Source organism: Monopterus albus, unplaced genomic scaffold, assembly GCF_001952655.1.
Source record: "Monopterus albus unplaced genomic scaffold, M_albus_1.0 scaffold1.1, whole genome shotgun sequence".
In the NCBI taxonomy this organism is placed as follows: Eukaryota; Metazoa; Chordata; class Actinopteri; order Synbranchiformes; family Synbranchidae; genus Monopterus; species Monopterus albus.
Window position 1 is genome coordinate 2,122,611 of NW_018127881.1, and position 6,383 is coordinate 2,128,993.

Consider the following 6,383-nt stretch of genomic DNA (forward strand, 5'->3'; position numbering starts at 1 on the left):
AGGAGGAAATCTCGTTCTGTCATCAGGTTGAATCCCAGAAAAATAAGAATCACTTCCTTTTTTCATTTTCTTTTCTCAGCATTTTTTACTATTTAGTCAGATGCTGGTAAAAAGGAAGTGTGAAAACAGTCACGTTCAGTGAACCAGACCTCTGAGTCCTGTCAGTGTTTTAAATTAATACTAATACTCTGTCAGACTTCATGTGCACCAAGAGCTCCTGATGAGATTTAACCAATCCCTCACCAGTGAAGAATGTTTCCATTCTGATGTGGAGATGATGTTCAGAGGATGATGTGTTTAGGCGTCAGATTGAGGAAATCTTGGGACATTATGACGTGCATCCACCCTTGCATAGAGATACCTCAGTGTCAGCAAAAATTAAATGTACTGAAGCCTAAAAAGGTCCATTATGCTTGAGACTAACTCGGCTGTGGAGTGTGTTGTCTAACCACATCTATAGGCAGTGATTTTTATAAGTGCACCTTGTGGCCACTCTCAAAAGGTGGTGAGAAAAGTGTGCTTCAACAATCCCTACACAAAATCTTTTTGCAATAAATCATTCAAATGGGTACACACACCTTGAAGGCAGTCATTATGTTACACAGCTGTATGTGCAAGAAGTGACAGAGGTAGTTGTAGACAGTTTGAATAAAGTAATGAACACTGCTTTACTTTGGTGCTTTCAAGCACACGGACAACCACTGTGTAAATATAGGTTGGCTGTCTTGGAAGGTCACATGAATTATGCTGTAACTAAGGGCTCATGGCCTGTTGATGATGTGAGCTTCTTTTGGAGAGAGCAGTACAGCCTCCTGTTTTGGCTGCAGTTTGCTCGACCACCACTGCATTTGTTCAGTGAGACTAATGGACAGCAGGGTGACAGAACAAGTAGGGAGAGTGCAAGTTGTCATTTCTGTGGATGTTAACCATGCTTGAGTTGCCCCTGAACAAGACTAACTCTTCACCATGTTTAAGAGTACGGTCTTATGACAGACCCTTTATATGTAATATTTCCACATAGAAACTGACTGCATCCATACATGAGCCTGTTACGTTGAACATTAAATACTGTTTCTGAATCAGTATTTAGTCTGCAGAAGGGAAACTATTGCCTCTTGTTTTCAGCCTCTCAAATCAGGTGCTTCCATTTAACACGGGACAGTTAATCTAAAAACAGTTGAGTAATACTGCTGTGATATTTGTAATGTGCTAATGTGCTAGCATCGAGGAGCAAGCAGAATGTAAAATAAAACTGCAACATTACAAAGCTAATTATGTGCAAGAATAAAAAAAATGTGGACAGTTAAAACGGCTCTTGAAACAATGAGAGGGAATAAATACACAGGTGGAAATAAAAGTGTAGAGCTGTAACAAAAAGTGGCTGTGGCGTCAGAAGAGTCTCCCTGTTTAGAAATTAAAACCATAGTTTGTTTTTTTTTTCTCTTGGTCATTTTCTTGCACCTTAGAAGCAGTGTTAACACATTAGTGTTAATTTTGTTGTCTGAAAAAAAAAAAAAAAGACCGTTGCCAAACCAGCGAAGCACAGCCAACCCCAGAGATTTTATATCTGCCTTCTTTAGTGACTTTTAACTCGCAGGGTGGGGAAAAAACCTTTATATTAACGATACCACCAGACTGGTGAAACAGACAGCATCATTGTGCCCAGCGCAACAACGTCAGGGCCATTAAACCACCCACCATGTTCCCTGTCTGAATCCATCTGTGGTGGTCCAGTTGGAGATCCAAAGTGTGTGAGAGAGGCCGTGTCTGCAACCTCTGTTCACATGGTGGCCAACTCAATGAACCAACACTAATGGGATTACGGCCACTGTTCCACTGCTCACAACACACCCACTCCTACCCTGTAATAGAGAGAGAGGGGTCACAGTGCCTGCCTCGGACAGGGCAGAGGGAGACAGTTAATGGGACATTTCACTTTGTGGCCATATTCTGGTAAGCTGATCTCATGAGCTGTGAACTGTCAGACTGGGGTTTTTAGCTGTTGCTGGATTCACTGGGGACAAAAATTGGCAGGGAGTTTGTGATATGATACTATATTGATTCTTAAGATGCTGAATGTTACTTTTTCCAATTGTGTAATTTTCCAGTAACAAGTCACTTTAAAGTTTTAACTTGGTAGCAGTTGTCTTTTCAGTTTTGAAATCTAGAAGTTAACCTGGATGTTATTTATGCTGAAAGTTTTTTGTACGTAATTCTCAACAGTAAACTGGACAATAGACATTTTTCACATCATATGGATCATTATCATTGTTGGTGTTGATTAATTTAGTAGCTGCCTCTAAAAGCTATAGCTACTGATGATCATAGATCACAACCAAATTTTTGAAGGTGAAAGCTAAATGTAAGGAGATTTGATAAGGGATTTTTGAACCACTGTCCTACATAGAGATGTAATGGTGTGAAAATTTAACACCATGATTATACTAACCACAGTTATCAGTATTACCACAGTACTGTTATGTGTTGAAAATGTTCAAAAAGCTATTACACAAACTGAAATGCTTAATTTAAGGTTTTATTTTGACAAGCACAAAGAGTTATTGGCATCTCAAAAGATTTGAAGTGTTGCCTCCTTTCACAGCAATTTGTTTTCTGCTTGTTCTGCGGACAGGGTAACCACAAATCTCGAGCGTTGTTGCTCAGCGGAATGCAAACAAACCCACACCACTTACTGCGCTTGCGTCTGACACCTTTAGTTAACTTTGGGTGATCCTGAACAGTTTTAATCCTTCAACTGTGGACTTTTTCTTCAAAGTGCACTAATCAACTACGGTTTTTATGGTATGTAAAGTTTGAAGCGGTAATACTAACTGTCGGAAATTTTACCATGAAACCTGTAACCGTATGATCCATAGTCCTACAAAGACAAAAGACAGTAAATGCATATTTAGTCAGAATTGAGCTATAACCTTCATCTGACTTGGTGACATTTGTTTTAGTGTGTTGGTAAATATTATGCCATAGAAATGTGTTCATGATGGAGAAAGGAAAAAGTGCTCAGTGCAGTATCTGTATTGTGTTGTGTGGGTTTTATGGCAGTTATTTTTGTGTGAAATAATCACTGTAAGACGAAATTAAGGCATTACAACCTTTTATTTTCTATTTACAAGTGGGATGGGAATGTGGCACGAGTACAGAGTGGAGGTGGAGGACCACATTAGAGTCAGACATAAGTTCCAGTGTTGCACCTGTATACTATTTAAACCTTTCTGCAGAAGTTCAACAGACTGCTTTGTGCATCCTTTTGAAAAGTTTACTGTAGCACAAGGGATCTCTGGCCTGTGAACCATGGCAGGCGATCAGACGTTATGTGTCCACTCAGAGCTTCCTTTTGTTCTGAAAGTCTCTCTGGGGAAAAGGGATCAGATGTTGGTGGACACAGCTTCTTCCCCTTTCTGAGCTCCCTCTGTCACCACTGGCCTCATCGTTCTCTCAGAGACAGTAGGTGATAAGTCACTGCTGGAAAGTGAAATGCACATTTGTACAGTGTTTTTCAAGGCAGTGGCCCATGTTTAAAACCTCTAAGTGGTTTTTAAGATTAGGCCCAAAAAATCTTAGTCAAAAAGTAATACGCAGCACTTGGTATAAGCATGCTGAGGGTATCTCTAGCAAATGTTTAACAGAAGGTTATGTTTAGAGCTGTATCACAGCAGTCCGCACTGCCCCATACATACTGTGCCTTGTAATAGTGAATGGCATTCATTGTTTCCAAGCTTCAGTATATTGAAGCATGCAAGGGAAGGCTTATATATACGTCCCCTACAGTTAATTTGACAATATTAATATAGGCTATTTGTGTTATTAAAAAGGCTCAAGTCTCTTATATGGGTCCACATTTTCCTCCCTCGTCTTTTTCTATATGTCTTAGTCCCACCCACGTAAGATCTGATAAAAAAGGAGACGGGAATCAATGAAACATGTTGGTTTATTTATTTATTTATTTATATAAAGAGAAATGACATATCCTTTCCTTCAGTCCTGATTTCCAGGGTCCATATCTGTGTAAATATAAACCTAAGGATAAAAGATTTTGCTGTTGGCAGATGTACATCAGTGATGTATAATGAAGCATAAAATCAATGCCATGTTTATTTTTGTTTAACATCCTTAATAAATATCGTTGGTAAATAAAACAAAATAAATCACCCATAAGTTAGTAGATCATTCCCAAGTCTGAAAACATGGTCCCACATTTGTATGGTTTCTTCCTATAGGGTTGTGCAAACAGGTGTAATGTTATAGATCGGCCAGTAGAGGGCAGAAAGAGCTCATAGGTGGTGCTGAGCACATTGTTGAGGACTGAGTCTTGGTAGGAGCATTGATACCATATCAAATTAAGACTGAACCACTGTGCTGTGTTGCAGAAATGCTGTAATGAAGAACTGTTGCTCCGATTGGAACGTGCCAGCATTCCAACAGCCCCGACCCCTTCCCTCCATCAGCTATAAACGGTGACTGACTGAACTGATCATATCGAAGATGAGGATGAGACGAGAGATGGAGAGAATAAAAAGAAAGACAGTAAGAGAGAAGACTGGTCTCTCCCCTCTGAGGACTTCCCTCTGACTCAATTTCAGTGTGAACCCTGAACAGACGGTCTCCATTTCTGCATCAACCAACACCACAAACTGATGATGATGATGATAAAAGCCCAGCAAAGCATCTGAAAGTATATTTAAAAAGTGTCCATGAGCTGCCTCTGTGGCCCGAAAGCAGCCCCCTAATTTTCATTTTTTGAGAGTTTAACAGGAATAACAGCAATGCATAAGGAAGACAAACTCGGATTCAGTGTTTCACATCTTTTTCAATACTGCGTTTGAAAGACATGGAAGTTGACCTCTTTAGTTGTATGATTATAAATATTCTTCAAAAACGAGCATGAAAACATGGATTAGTTATTCAGTGTAGATGTTTTCAAGTGGAAAAGAGATTTTTATAGCCATACACAAATTCTCCATGCCTGTCATGTCAATGATGATAGAGCAAGGTTTATATGTATTATTATTTTTATTGTATATTTTTCTTAGTTTGCCCAGTTGTTCATGAACTTCTCTTCTGCAAATATCTCTCTGATGTGACTTAATTTTATACTCAGTCACTGGGATTTCATGGCTCCTATAATATATTCTCATGCCATTTTTTTGCATAATAATGCTTCAGAAAGTCTTTTATAGAAGAAATAAAGGATTGATTTCTATGTCTCTTGAAGCCGAAATATATTATACTAAACCAACTCTAATGATGCTTCTTGTTTTTCTGTCAGTGATGTTCCAGCTTTTATGGATTATTAAACTGCATTTTAGTACATTTTCATCATATTGGTCAGTATTTTTGTGAATTAAATGCTTATCTAAAGTGAATTTGACTTTTCTTTTTGAGAGGAGTGATATTAAAAGGTGTTTTCAAATTTTCTTTTGAGCTGAAATAGAAATTGCACAGGGATATTTGTTTAGATACTACATTGAAACTAGGCTGATCATGGATCAACAGCATAGAATACCACTCGCTATCATTGTATGACGGTATATGCAGTATTTAAGTGTACTTCAAACTTCAACCCTGCCTTAAAGGCATAAAGGCCTGGATGACCTGTAATTTCTTACTTCTAAACTGAAGTCATTGTACTTGGGCCTGAAAACTTTAGAAATCTGCTGTCTGACCATATAGTTACTCTAGATGACTTAGCCTTGGCCTCCAGTACTGCTGTGAGGAACCTTGGGTGCATTTTTGACCAGGATTTGTACTTTAAATCACATAAGCCAAATGTCTGTTGTAAAAATCAGGAGCATCCTGTCTCAAAGTGATGCTGAAAAACTGGTCCATGCATTTGTTACTTCCAGGCTGGACTGGGTTAATTCTTTACTATAAGTATGTCCCAGTAATTCCATAAAAAGGCTCCAGTTAATCCAAAAAAGATGCAGCCAGAGTACTGACAGGAACTAGCAACAGAGATCATATGTCTCTTCCATAGTCGCTTCTCTCCACTGGCTCCTTATAAAATCCAGAATAGAATTTAAAATCTTTCTCCTAACCTACAAAGCCCTTAATGACAAGGCTCCATTGTATCTTAAAGACCTCATAGAGCCTTATCATCCCAACAAAATGCCAGCCTATTGGTGGTTCCTAGAATCCACAGAAGTAGAATGGGAGGCAGAGCCTTTAGCAGTCAAGCTCCTGTCCTGTGGAACCAACTCCCAGTCTCAGTTTGGCTCCTCATGATGCTCTGAGTTTCTCTCCTCTCCTCTCTCTCCATATATCTATATGCCACCATTACGCATCACTAACTTTGTGTCTCCTCTCTCTCTCTCTCTCTCTCCCTGTAGCTTTCTGCAGGTGACCCTGATTCTGGAGCTCTACATTTC

The 6,383-nt window shown here is 39.1% G+C and overlaps 1 protein-coding gene across 3 annotated transcripts in view; it reads left to right on the forward strand.

Annotated features, from left to right (window-relative positions):
- The window catches only part of LOC109959359 (ras-related protein Rap-1A), a 22,494-nt gene extending 17,160 nt beyond the window's left edge, over positions 1-5,334 (forward strand). For all 3 annotated transcript variants that reach the window (XM_020598679.1, XM_020598770.1, XM_020598857.1), the window contains exon 8: positions 4,386-5,334. The gene's annotated coding sequence lies outside the window, so the exon portion shown is untranslated. The remainder of the gene's footprint in view (positions 1-4,385) is intronic.
- The last annotated feature ends 1,049 nt before the right edge of the window (positions 5,335-6,383 follow it).